The sequence below is a fragment of the Giraffa tippelskirchi genome, chromosome 7 (assembly GCF_054371585.1).
Source record: "Giraffa tippelskirchi isolate mGirTip1 chromosome 7, T2T-mGirTip1v1.2.pri, whole genome shotgun sequence".
In the NCBI taxonomy this organism is placed as follows: domain Eukaryota; kingdom Metazoa; phylum Chordata; class Mammalia; order Artiodactyla; family Giraffidae; genus Giraffa; species Giraffa tippelskirchi.
Window position 1 is genome coordinate 86,239,137 of NC_137281.1, and position 15,172 is coordinate 86,254,308.

At 37.0% G+C, this 15,172-nt stretch overlaps 1 protein-coding gene across 24 annotated transcripts in view; it reads left to right on the top strand.

The window, feature by feature from the left end:
• NEO1 (neogenin 1) overlaps positions 1–15,172 on the top strand; it is a 230,586-nt gene that overhangs the window by 103,163 nt on the left and 112,251 nt on the right. The gene's annotated exons all lie outside the window — the stretch shown is intronic.

The window sequence follows — 15,172 nt, forward strand, 5'->3', positions numbered from 1 at the left end:
TAGAATTCTGAGTGAGGGTGATAGTCGCTCAGTCATGTCTGACTCTTTGCAATCCCATAGACTGGCCTGCCAGACTCCTCTGTCCGTGGAATTCTCCAGGCAAGAATACTGGAGTGGGTTGCCATTTCCTTCTCCAAATAGATTTTAGTATATATATATTTTTTGGCCTTGCCACACCACATGTAGGATCTTAGTTCCCCAACTGGGGATCGAACTTGAGCCTCCTGCAGTATCTTAACCACTGGACCACCAGGGAAGTCCCAACTTCTAATATTTTTAAAGCAGTTGGAATTATTTTCTCTAATTTATTTTTATTTTTTAATTGACGTATGGTTGATTTACAATGTGGTGTTTCTGGTGTACAGCAAAGTGATTCAGTTACACATATGTAATATATACATACTTTTCCATTATAAGCTATATATTAAATATAATTCCCCAAGCTATACAGTAGGACTTGTTTATCTATTTTACATGTATTAGTTTGTATTCGCTAATCCCATCTCCTAATTATCCTCCCCCCCATCTTTTCCCTTTGGTAACCGTAAGTTTGTTTGCTATGTCTGTAAGTCTGTTTTGTAAATAAGTTCATTTGTATCATATTTTAGCTTCCACATATAAGTGGTATCATATGATATTTAGCTAATTTACTTCATTTAGGATCACAATCTCTGGGTCCATCCATGTTGCTGCAAATGGCATTAATTTACTCTTTTTATGGCTGAGTAGTATTCTATTGTATGTATGTATAAATGCACACAGATGCACACTACATCTTCTTTATCCATTTATCTGTTGATGGACATCTAGGTTCCTTTCATGTCTTGGCTATTGTGAACATTGGGGCATATATATCTCTTGGAATTATAATTTTGTCCAGATATATGCACAAGAGGGGGATAGCTGGATCCTATGGTAGTTCTACTTTTAGTATTTTGAGGAACTTCCATGCTGTTTTCCATAGTGGCTGCACCATCCCACCAACAGAATAAGAGAGTTCCCTTTTCTCCACACCCTTTCCAGCATTTATTACTTGTAGACTTTTTAATGACAGCCATTCTGACCAGTGTGAGGTGATAGATACCTCATTGTAGTTTTAATTTACATTTCTCTAATAATTAGTGATGTTGAGCACCTTTTCATGTACCTGTTAGCCATCTGTATGTCTTTGGAGAAATGTCTGTTTAGGTCTTCTGCCCATTTTTTTATTGGATTGTTTGATTTTGTTGTTGAGTGGTATGAGCTCTTTGTTTATTTTGGAAAATAAATATTTTTCAGTCACCTAACAGTATATTCTCCCATTCTGTAGGTTGTCTTTTCATTTTGTTTATGGTTTCCCTTGCTGTGTAAAAACTTTTAAGTTTGCTTAGATCTCATTTGTTTATTTTTGCTTTTATTCCAGTTGCCTTTGGAGACTGACCTAAGAAAACATCAGTATGATTTATGTCAGTGAACTTTTTGCCTATGTTTTCTTCTAGGAGTTTTCTAGTGTCATGTCTTATATTTAAGTTGTTAAGCCATTCTGAGTTTATTTTTGTGTATGGCATGAGGGAATGAAAAGCAACTGGGATTTTAAAAAACCTCTGAAAAGTTATTCTGGAAGAAGATGAACTATTACCTTCATTTATATAATTGAAGTTACAATTGCCACCTTCATATACACATATGTTTATAAACAGTACTTTATCATCTTTTAAAATTACCATTTTTGACCTTTTGAGGCCTTCAATAAGTCAACATAAAACAAAATAAAAACCATTAAAGAGAAACTTTCTTCCAAATGGCTGCTTAAAAATTCTCATAATCCAAAAAAAAAAAATTCTCATAATCCATACTGTCATCTTGTTCAAGACTGTGTACATTGAATTCCTCCATTTTAATTACAACCTCATGAAATGCTCCACTCCTTTGGCTGGATAACACTGTCTGTATCCTATTTCTCCTTTTCTTTCTCTTTTTTCTTTCATGAGCATAATTTCTTTGTCTAGCTCATTAAAATATTAGTATTTTGTTAGTTACTAATATTAGTTCCACAAAGTTTTGACTTCAGCTTAATACTCTTCATGCTCATGGCTTTAGATATAACTTACATAACAATAACTTCCAAATTCCTAGGCCAGACCCTCTGCTGAGTTTCAGACATTTATAATTAAGTGCCCACAGTTACCTCCAACTTCACATGTCCAAAATTGAACTTAACATTTCCCACTAAATATCTTTCTTCTCTGATTATTCCATATCTCAGTGCTGTCTCTGCCCACCTATTCTCTTGTGCTAGAAACCTGGGAAGCATTCTTGATCATTCTGATCTTTTTTATTTATTCCCATATCCAGTTCTTTAGGGTTTTTTCTCCTTGCTTTTACTCCCCTAGTTTAAGTTCAGTTAATCTGTTTCCTAGGTCCCCTGGAGAAGGGAATGGCAACCCACTCCAGTATTCTTGCCTGGAGAATCCCTTGGACAGAGGAGCCTCGCGGGCTACATTCCATGGGGGCACAAAGAGTCCGACATGACTGAGCAACTAACAACAACTACTACCACTACTAGATAACTGCAGTAGTATGATAACTTGTCTCTCTTGTTCTAACCTGTTCCCTCTTGAATTCCATTCCTCACAGTGACTAAAGAAATCAAAATCCTTTTATTAAAAATTTGGAAAAATAATTTCAGCAGATACAAGCGGCAGTTATAAATCAACAGGAGCCAGGTGAATGTGCTCACTCAGTCCTGTCTGACTCTTTGTGACACCCATGTACTGTAGCCCACCAGGCTCCTCTGACCATGGAACTTTCCAGACAAGAATACTGGAGCAGGTTGCCATTTCCTACTCCAGGGGATCTTCCTGACCCAGGGATTGAACCCCCATCTCTTGTGTTTCTTGCATTGGCAGGCGGGTTCTTTACCACTATGCCGTCTGGAGAAAGGGGATAGATAAAATAGTCTGTTTACAAAAATGGGTTGAAAATTATCCATTGACCTGAAAAGAGTTCACTCTTGATAGTAGTAGAATAAATGCAGGTTAATGTAGCCCCTTTTGGGGCAAAATTACAGTGAAATGGGGATTCTCATACATTGCTGATAAGTGTGAAAATTTCTGAAAGTGTTAGTTACCCAGTCGTCTCTGACTCTGTGACCCCATAGGACTGTAGCCCTCCAGGCTCCTCCATCCATGGAATTTTGGGAGATCTTCCTGACCCAGGGATTGAACCCAGGTCTCCTGCATTGCAGGCAGATTCTTTACCATCAGAGTCACCAGAGAACCCCATATTGCTGGTAGTAGCAGTGCAAATTTAACCTTTTTTGAAGGGCAGTTTGATGATATAATCAAAAGCCTTAAAACTTGTACCTACTTTGACAAGCAATTTTTCCTCTAGTAATTTGCTTTAATGAAATAATCCTTGATGTGTATAAAGATTTAGGCATAGAAGTTGTGATGATATATATTTATTGGAATTAGAGAAAAATTCTAAACCACCTAAAGGGCCAGTACTACATGATTGATTAAATAAATAATGGTCTATTCACATATCACTTCCCAGGTGACTCAGTGGTAAAGAATAGGCCTGAAATGCAGGAGATACGGGGTTGATCCCTGGATTGGGAAGATCTCCTGGAGAAGGAAATGACAACCCACTCCAGTATTCTTGCCTGGGAAATCCCATGGACAGAGGGACCTGGCAGGCTGCACTTTATGGGGTTGCAAAAGAGTTGGACATAACTTAGCAACTAAACTAAATGTGTCAGAATACTATGCATCCAGCAAAAATCATCTTTTAGAAGAACTATTAAATGACAAGATGCTTTGAATATTAAATAAGAAAAAATAAATTTCCAAAATAATATGTAAGAGATATGATTTATGTCATAAAATTATCATATTCTTTGACTTTCTTTTAAAAATTACTTCAGACTAATTAGCAAGAAACCTTAAGTGTCTTCCCCTTAAGGTCTCCCTGTAATTTTCAGAATGCTAGATATTTACATGTCTTAAAGGAAGTCATTTTTCTTATAAATGCCTAGCAGAGCAAGAACTAGAGTTTAAGTCTGAGCAGTATTGTTGTTGCTTCTTAAGGTATTTTAATTTCAAGGACAACCGCTAGCTGCTTAGAAACCCCATATGGTTATTTTGTAGTACCGTCCCTTCTGTGTCAAATCATTCTCCTTCAACACTCTTGACTGGCTTTCTTCTGAAATCTCTGGTACTCTGGGCCCTGCTCACTCCCATCCTTTGTACCCATTCTCTTCACACCACCTTCCGTTAGGTACTCTTTAGTTTTGCACATATGCCTCATACATAGCTTATTTGCTTTACCTGTCATATTTAAATTTCTTTCCATTTTGTGTATCTTTCTCTCCTACCAGACTTGAGTTCCTTGAGGACAGGACTAGGTCTTGTCAATTGTTAGATCCTTAGCACCTAACGTAGTGCGTGATATTACGTATTTGACTACTAATGGATGAGATATTGGGACATTTTCATAGTTTGCTGTCTGTATCCAGACTGTTTCACTATTTCACTTTATAAACTTATATTTTTGATGCTATCTCTATAAATTAAGAATGCTTTACAATTGTTTTATAATCTTACATTGAGAACTAAATCATATTGAATTGATTTTCAGTTCTTAGTTTTTTATCACATCAGTGGTCATGTTAACTTTCAGATAAATCTCATATTTTACAAGCTTGAAATAATTTTCTACTAGTTATGTAAATTTATTCTGAACTATAGTAGCCTCATTTCCATGGTAACTAATCACCTTCAGGAGAGAACCTGAAAGTATTCTGAAAAAGACAAAGAATATCCAGTGAACTAAAATGAAGTGTGATATACGGTTAGAACCTAGATTTATGTGGAATACAGATACACAATTTTTGACCATGAAAATGTTACAGAACAGAAGAGCCGTTGATATGCCTGAAGATTCTGCTTACTTGCTGTTTATGCATTAGTCAAAATACAGCATGAGAAGAACTCAGCTCTTACGTGATTTTATGTTAACAAATGACCCTAACCAGGAGGAAGCTTTGTGGAATAAATAAGCCAGAATTGTGGTATATAAATGGATCCCTGGTTTCTATAAAACCTCTAAGAGCACCTCATGGAAGGAATATGGTATGATGAAAAGAGAGATGTTTTTGGAGGCATGTCCCTGTTCTGTCCATGTGATCTTGGAAAATTAATCAGTTTACTTCATCTTCATTTTTCTTACTTATAAAATGAGAACAGACTTCTTTGTTGTGATAGTGTAAAGAAGATGCCTAATATAGCACCTGACTCATTACAGGCATTTAGTAAATGTGCCTCAGCCAATGTCCTTGGGATTCAAAGAATCTTTTCTTTCTATTTGAGCCCTCTTCCCTCGGTCCTACTTTCTTTGGTTCTTTTTTACCTATTTACCTAGATTCTGTTTCTTCTTTGGAACATTGAGATTGACATCTCAAATGACTTTCTTTTAGTTTTGTCCCATGCCACCAACTGTCACATGACCTTGGAACCATGTTTTGTGATCTCTGAGCCAGGCCAGTCACATTCGCTCTTGTGCCCAGTCTGGCTACTCATGCTCTATGTATGCCGGACTTTGCTTGTCTAGATGAGAAGATTGAACAAAATATTAGTAAGTATTCTTCAATCTTTACTTAAAGAACATAAGAATTGCAATATTAAGGCAAAGTCATGTGCCTTCCAGTATAGAAATAAGTGAAGAGGTTTGACTGTCATCTTTGGCCTTACTTCCTCTTAGGTTGGTGCATAAGTAATTGTGATTTTGCATTGTTGAACTTTGCCATTTGATATTGGACTATATTCCTAAATAAATGTGGTTAAGCTGTACATCATTTTAATGTGCATTTCTGTCTGTTTTTTTGATAGTGACTTATTACTTGCTGTTTATTTTATATTTATTTTAGACTAGGGAAATGCTGTTAAACAAAAAGCAAATTCAAGCAATTTTCTTATTCGAGTTCAAAATGGGTTGTAGAGCAGTGGAGACAACTTGCAAGATCAGCAACACATTTGGACTAATGAATGTACAATGCAGTGGTGGTTCAAAAAGTTTTGCAAAGAAAACGAGAGCCTTGAAGGTGAGGAGTGTGGCAGCCGACCATCGGAAGTTGACAACGACCAACTGAAAGCTTATCAAAGCTGATCCTTTTAGAACTACACGAGAAGTTGCCAAAGAACTCAACGTTGACCATTCTAAAGTCGTTCTGCATTTGACGCGAATTGGAAAGGTGAAAAAGCTCCATAAGTGAGTACCTCATGAGTTGACTGAAAATAAAAAACATTGTCATTTTGAAGTGTCAGCTTTTCTTTTTCTATGCAACAACAAAAACCATTTCTCCATCAGATTGTGATATACAACACAAAATGGATTTTATACGACAGCTGGTGACGACCAGCTCAGTGGCTGGACTGAGAAGAAGCTCCAGAACACTTCCCAAAGCCAAACTTGGACCAAAAAAAGGTCATGGTCCCTGTTTGATGGCATGCTGCCCGTCTGATTCATCCCAGCTTTCTGAATCCTGGCGAAACCATTACATCTGAGAAGTATGCTCAGCAGATAGATGAGATGCACTGAAAACTCAACAGGATGAGCCCAGTTCTTCTGCATGATAATACCTGACTGCACTTCACACAGCCAGCACTTCAAAAGTTGAACGAATTGGTCTACAAAGTTTTGCCTTATCCACCATATTCACCTGATCTCTTGCCAACCACTTCTTCAAGCATCTCGACAATGTTTTGCAGGGAAAATGCTTCCACAACCAGCAACAGAAAATGCTTCCAAGAGTTCTTCAAACCCTGAAGCACAGATTTTTTTTTTTTTTAATAAATTTATTTATTTTAGCTGGGGGCTAATTACTTTACAATATTGTAGTAGTTTTTGCCATACATTGACATGAATCAACCATGGGTTTGCATGTGTTCCCCTTCCTGGACCCCCCTCCCACCACCCTCCCTATCCCATCCCTCTGGGTCATCCCATTGCCCCAGCCCTGAGCATTTGTCTCATGCATCGAACATGGAATGGTGTTCTGTTTCACATATGATAATATACATGTTTCAATGCTATTCTCCCAGAACGTCCCACCCTCACCTTCTCCCTCAGAGTCCATAAGACTGTTCTATGCATCTGTGTCTCTTATTCTGTCTCGCATATAGGGTTATCGTTACCATCTTTCAAATTCCATATATATGCATTAGTATACTGTATTGTTGTTTTTCTTTCTGGCTTACTTCACTCTGTATAATGGGCTCCAGTTTCATCCATCTCAACAGAACCGATTCAAATGTATTTTTTTAATGGCTGAGTAATATTCCATTGTGTATATGTACCACAGCTTCCTTATCCATTCGTCTGCTGATGGACATCTAGGTTGCTTCCATGTCCTGGCTATTGTAAACAGTGCTGCGATGAACATTGGGGTACACGCGTCTCTTTCAATTCTGGTTTCCTCGGTGTGTATGCCCAGCAGTGGGATTGCTGGGTCATATGGCAGTTCTATTCCCGGTTTTTTAAGGAATCTCCACACTGTTCTCCATAGTGGCTGTACTAGTTTGCATTCCCACCAACAGTGTAAGAGGGTTCCCTTTTCTCCACACCCTCTCCAGCATTTATTGCTAGTAGACTTTTGGATAGCAGCCACTCTGACTGATGTGAAATGGTACCTCATTGTGGTTTTGATTTGCATTTCTCTAATAATGAGTGATGTTGAGCATCTTTTCATGTGTTTGTTAGCCATCTGTATGTCTTCTTTGGAGAAATGTCTGTTTAGTTCTTTGGCCCATTTTTTGATTGGGTCGTTTATTTTTCTGGAATTCAGCTGCAGGAGTTGCTTGTATATTTTTGAGATTAATTCTTTGTTGCTTCGTTTGCTATTATTTTCCTCCATTCTGAAGGCGGTCTTTTCACCTTGCTTATAGTTTCCTTTGTTGTGCAAAAGCCTTTAATTTTAATTAGGTCCCATTTGTTTATTTTTGCTTTTATTTCCAATATTCTGGGAGGTGGGTCATGGAGGATCCTGCTGTGATTTATGTCGGAGAGTGTTTTGCCTATGTTTTCCTCTAGGAGTTTTATAGTTTCTGGTCTTACGTTTAGATCTTTAATCCATTTTGAGTTTATTTTTGTGTATGGTGTTAGGAAGTGTTCTAGTTTCATTCTTTTCCAAGTGGTTGACCAGTTTTCCCAGCACCACTTGTTAAAGAGATTGTCTTTTCTCCATTGTATATTCTTGCCTCCTTTGTCGAAGATAAGGTGTCCATATGTGCGTGGGTTTATCTCTGGGCTTTCTATTTTGTTCCATTGATCTATATTTCTATCTTTGTGAAGCACAGATTTTTATGCTATAGTAATAAACTTATTTCTTATGGGCAAAAGTGTGTTGATTGTAATGGTTCCTGTTTTGGTTAAAAAGATGTGTTTGAGCCTAGTTATAATGATTTAAAATTCACCATCTGAAACCGCAATTATGTTTGCACCAACCTAATAAATTATGTGTCTTGACCTCAGAATTTTAAGCTTAGCCCACTCTGGGTCTCTTATTCATTGATTTTAACTATCTTGTCTTGAATCTGATATATATTCCATCTTTCTGAGGGAATGTGTTCTATATAGTATTTACTATCTTTTATTAAACAATATTTCTTTTACTTTAAGGCATGCCATCAAATTTACCAAATTTGTTGAAGAGATCCATGCTAGGAAGAGTGTTGGTAATTTCAATCATATTGTCAGTAAGTTTCTCATATTAAACACATTACACATCTTAAACTTTCCGTTTTCTTCTTTAATTTTAGTTATATTCCACTTTCTTCATAAAAGAAATGATAGCCAGAATTGGGAACAGCAGGAAAAGTTGAGCAGTTTTATAATTATCTTACTAAAAATTGAACTAAGAAGCTCCACAACAGAAAGAAAAAACAATCTCCTAGTGAGAATATCTAGAAAATATTCAATATTTCTTCTCCATTGAAGATTTCTTCCCCATTTACACAGTCCCACCCTCTACCATTAAGTGTTTATTGATGACACTTTCAGGTAAACCCAGTTGATACACAGGAATGAGATTTTGCCCCAACATGAGCGTCTTATCACAGTACAGTTACCCTCAATTTATCTGAAATATAACTGCCTTGAATAGTGATCTACATTTTAGAATAACTGCCGAAAAGCTAAATGAATCTAAATCTATTCTGCTTTTCCCCAATCTTCACTGTAATGATAATCAACATTTTACTGGTCCTTTTGGTCCAGAAAGATTTCTTAGATAGATCACATCAGAGATTTTCAAACTTCTTTGGCGGTTGGGGCAAGGAACTAAAGTAACATCTCACTTTGAAAGCTAGAAATTTAAAACATGGACTGCTCTACTTCCCAGGTGGTGCTAGTGGTAAAGAATCCACCTGACAGTGCAGGTAGACGTAAGAGACATGGGTTTGATCCCTGGGTCAGGAAGAGCCCCTGGAGGAGGGCGTGATCACCCACTTGAATATTCTTGCCTGAGAATCCCATGGACAGAGGAGTCTGGCAGGCTGCAGTCCATGGGGTTGCAAAGAGTTGTACACAGATAAAGTGACAGCATGCATGCTCTCTACTGTAAGTTGGGCAGGGTTGGGGTGGAGTTTCCTCACCCCACCCCTCCACTGCTTTTTAGATTTTATTTCTTGTCTGTGATTACAAATACAGAATTTCAGTAACTACCTTAAAAGTAGTGTCAAAGATATTTTTCAAGCAATATTTATTCAGAATCTGCTGTAAATTAGGCAGTAGGCAGAGTCCAGTATTACTGGAGATAGAATCAAATAGGGTAAAGTCCTCTTCCTCAAGGATGCAGTAGGCAACACAGAAGTAATTAAGCATTTCTCCTCCACAATGACAAAAGCTGCAATGTTATGTGTCAGCTGTGTTTGAGATTCATTCTTGTTCAGTTGATCTCAGTGATTCCTATTCAGAAAGTCGAAAGAAAAAAATGACACGATATTTTTAATAGATAAATTTGTTCCCCAAATTCTTGACATCATATTGTAAGTCAGAAGAGGATAATGAGTCCAGACTCTTTTTTCAGTTGTTCTTTGCCATTTGCAATAACATGAGTGGACCTCAAGGACATTATACTAAGTGAAATGTTAGAGAAAGACAAATACCATTTAATCTCACTGATAGATGGGATCTTAAAGACAACAACAGAAAACATTGGTGATCATTGGCAGTGGAGGGTGAGTGAAATGGATGAAGGAGATCAAAAGGTACAACCTTCCTGTTATAAGATAAACAAGCCCTGGGAATATAGTATGTTTAGCATGGTGACTGTAGTAAACAATACTGGGTTGTATATTTGAAAGTTGCTAAGAGAGTGAATCTTAAAATTTCTCATCACAAGAAAAATATTTATAGTGACATTTTTTGATGTTAACTAGACTTATTGTGGTGTTCATTTTGCAGTATTACATATATTGCATCATTACATTGTACACCTGAAAGTAGTATAATGTTACATGTGAATTATTTCTCAGTAAAAGTTTAAGAAAGGAATATTTGTGTGAAAGATAAAACGTGATAATGATCACAGGACTAAATTATTTTCTTCTATAGTTTTGAATAAACAAAATGGACAGAATTTGGCATGTGAGCTTTGGAATACTGAGAAATGACTAGGGTCAGTTAGGTGTTCTGTGTCATTGTCAAAACCAGATCATTTGGGAAGATGCTGATCTTTACCATCCATTTCTGCTTCTGTCTTGTATGGTAATATTCTTTTTTCTCAACTATTTTTCAAATGGTAGTACTTCCTTGATTTTAAACCCTTAGTCATAGTAATTTTCTAGTAATAAGAATGATGGAGTGCCAAAGAGTTATTTTTTTCCTAAGGAAAAAAAATCTTTTCTATTTTTTTCAACATTTCTCTGTGTTGGGAAAATCTCATAATAAAATGTTGAAACATTTTACAGCAAACACCCACCACCTAGAGTCTGCAATTGACATTTTATTGTAATTGCTCATATCACATGTATATCATTATATCTAGTCGTCTCAATTTTTTGATACATTTCAGAGTAAGTGGTAGACATCCCTGAATACTTCAATGTTCATATCATTAGCTAGACATAGTATTTTGTTTGTGGGATTTTTATTCTTTTCTGGTAAAGATTTATATACAGTGAAATGCACAGATCTTAAGTGCATTGTTAATGTGTTTGTTGGGCTATACCATGAAGGTCTGTAAGGGCTGTATTTGCCCAGCTTCAAGACTGAAAAAGAGCCCAGAGTCAGCAACAGAGATATCAGTAGTTTTATGGATGGGGCGATATTACATGTCTGAAACAGGATCCTGGAGTGATCGCTGTGTGCAGCAGATGGTGGGGCAGGAAATGGTGGCAGTCTTCATTCCCAGAGAGGGGGGGAATAGGCGGACTACCAGTTGTAGAGGGAATTGATGGCTCATCAGTTACCAGGGAAATCAAAAGAGGGACAGAACCCTCACCGCCCCTTTGATAAGTAGAGTAGAGAGTTCTGTTCTAACGCTAGAACATCATTGAACATCATTAGCTGGGGCCTGGGGCATGTCTGTAGGAAGGTCAGTCATGTGAGTAGGGCATAGGTGAAGCAGTCACTGGTCATGCAAGGGATGTACAGAGAGGAAGAGAACAGCCATCTTGGGTGGCCTGACTATACAGTGTTCCAACAGGACATGTTAACTGTACAACCAAAACTGTTATCAAGATACAGACTATTGCCATTACTGCAGAAAGTTCCCTTCCCAGGAAATCCTCTCCTTACTGTCCCAGAGCCATCTACTCTTCTGATGTTTTCACACTGTGTTATTTTTGCTTCTTCTCAAGTATCATGTAAATGTAATCATGTCATGTGTAGTTGTTATATAAGGATTCTTTCACAAAGTTCAGTTCAGTTCAGTCGCTCAGTCGTGTCCGACTCTTTGCGACCCCATGAATTGCAGCACGCCAGGCCTCTCTGTCCATCACCAACTCCCGGAGTCTACCCAAACCCATGTCCATCAAGTCGGTGATGCCATCCAACCATCTCATCCTCTGTCGTCCCCTTCTCCTCCTGCCCCCAGTCCTACCCAGCATTATGGTCTTTTCCAATGAGTCAACTCTTCGCATGAGGTGGCCAAAGTATTGGAGTTTCAGCTTCAACATCAGTCCTTCCAATGAACACCCAGGACTGATCTCTTTTAGGATGGACTGGTTGGATCTCCTTGCAGTCCAAGGGACTCTCAAAAGTCTTCTCCAACACCACAGCTCAAAAGCATCAATTCTGCGGTGCTCAGCTTTCTTCACTGTCCAACTCTCACATCCATACATGACCACTGGAAAAACCATAGCCTTGACTAGACGGACTTTTTTTGGCAAAGTAATGTCTCTGCTTTTAAATATGCTATCTAGGTTGGCCATAACCTTCTTTCCAAGGAGTAAGCGTCTTTTAATTTCATGGCTGCAATCACCATCAGCAATGATTTTGGAGCCCAAAAAAATAAAGTCTGACACTGTTTCCCCATCTATTTGCCATGAAGTGATGGGACCAGATGCCATGATCTTAGTTTTCTGAACGTTGAGCTTTAAGCCAACTTTTTCACTCTCCTCTTTCACTTTCATCAAAAGACTCTTTAGTTCTTCTTCACTTTCTGCCATAAGGGTGGTGTCATCCACATATCTGAGGTTATTGATATTTCTCCCGGCAATCTTGATTCCAGCTTGTGTTTCTTCCAGCCCAGCGTTTCTCATGATGTATTCTGCATATAAGTTAAATAAGCAGGGTGACAATATACAGCCTTGACATACTCCTTTTCCTATTTGGAACCAGTCTGTTGTTGCATGTCCAGTTCTAACTGTTGCTTCCTAATCTGAATACAGGTTTCTCAAGAGACAGGTCAGATGGTCTGGTATTCCCATCTCTTTCAGAATTTTCCACAGTTTATTGTGATCCACACAGTCAAAGGCTTTGGTGTAGTCAATAAAGCAGAAATAGATGTTTTTCTGGAACTCTCTTGCTTTTTCGATGATCCAGCGGAGATTGGCAGTTTGATCTCTGGTTCCTCTGCCTTTTCTAAAACCAGCTTGAACATCTGGAAGTTCATGGTTCACGTATTGCTGAAGCCTGGCTTGGAGAATTTTGAGCATTACTTTACTAGCATGTGAGATGAGTGCAATTGTGTGGTTTCACAAAGTATATAACATTTTAAATTCAGCCATGGTGTTGCATGTATTAGCAGTCTATTTCTTTATATCGCTGTGTAGTATTTCTGAGTGTATTATAGTAGATCTTCTCCCAAAGTGGTTGTACCAATTTACCTATCTACCAACAATGTATTTTTGGTACCTTTCTACCAACAATGTAGAAAGTTTGTTGGTACCAATGTAACTTTCTGCCAACAATGTTCCCTTTCTCCACATTGTGGCTAGCATTCAGTGTTGTCAGTCTCTTTAATTGCAGTCATCCTGGTGAGTATGTAGTAGTATTTCTCCATGGCTTTAATTTGCATTTCCCTGGTGATTAATAATGTTGAATACTTTACCTTCTACTTATTGGTCATTCCTGTATCTTTTTGAGGTTATTTTCTAGATTTTCTAAACATAGATTTCCTTATAAAGAGAATGTTAAGCAATTGTCTGTTTATTGGTTCCTGAAAGAAATGGCCAATAGAAAAATTAAAATATTAATATAATTTCAGGCCTTTGGTTTTCATGTCTTTAGAAATAATTGAATCTTAGTTCTCCACCACTTCTACTTCTATTATTTTGGGATTTGAAATTTTTCTCAGGATACCGATTTGAATTTCTCTTGAAGAAGCAAAAGAGTAATGTTAAATGTACTATGAAATGTCAGTAATTTACAGATTGATCCCAAATATGTTTGCCTCCATATATTGTGCTTTGATAATATGTTTATCTGTAATAAATTAGTCTTCATCTAATTGCTGTAAAGTATTTTTAAAATCTGATTATAAAATCTAGTCATTGCATCGGCAGTGGTAAAACACGTTTTTGCCAAAACCCGTGGGATTTTATTTTGGCATTTTATGCTTGTAGGTAAATGATTTATGATTCATTGGCCGTGAGGTCCAGTCAAAGAGAACTAGAGAATCTAGATCAAATCACTAGTGTGTTAAAATGAGAAAATTGTAAGCAAACTGTCACGTTGGCCAGAGTTGTCATCCTCAGCCGTTCTTAGTGGGAGCATAATAGATTTTCAGTGATTGTGTAGCAGGATTATACTTTACATATATATGCTTTACATTTTGAGACTTTAAAGAAATTTAATAAAGTACGTGTTACAGTACTTACCCATAGCTGACACTCAACAGATTTTAGTTCCCTTTTCTCTTGTAAAACCCTTAAGAGATGTTGTTACTAATCTACTGATTGATAAAGCTTCTGAAAGCCCCCAAAGTATATTTTCCTCTTAAACCTTTTTCTTGGTATGCTGAAAATAGTTGGCCAATGCATTTTTAAAAATTGGAATAGTGCGGACAGTGGAATTATGAGCCATTTTGATTTGCCAAGAAATTTTATTATAGTAGAATATTCTCCAGTAACTTTTATTTTCTTCACGAAGTGTAATCTGTATACTTTATCACATTTATGTTTTATGGATCTACCTGGAAAGTTCTTTAAATTATCTTTTGAATTAACAAAGAAGCTTAATAATATATATTTCTTATATCCTTTTAAGGAAGAATAATTTCCTAAGATCACAAAACACATTTGAAGGCAAAACTCAGAACTTCTGAGTCCTAGTCTAGTACTCTTTAATCAGTGTTTACCAGTTCATTAGGGTCTTTATTCTCTCTCAGTGGTTTTAAAACATTTTTAACTACTATAAGTAATAAGAAATACACTTTAAGCTATAACCTAGTATACAAACATATGGCTGTCTCTGAAATAAGTTTTACAAAGCAATATCTACCCACACTGTGAGATAAAACTTTTTTAATCTACCCCATCCTGTCTTTTCCATGTTTTAAAAAATTGATTTCATGAAACATTGATAGGTCAGCTGACAAAGGGGTGGGAGTAGTCTCTGTTCTGATGCAGTATCTAATCACTGATATTGTTGAGAATTGCTGGTACATACTGATGTTTTTTTCATCAGTGCATAACTTATTTAGTTATCTTTTTATGGTAATTTCTAAGACTACTATTGCTAGAGTTAA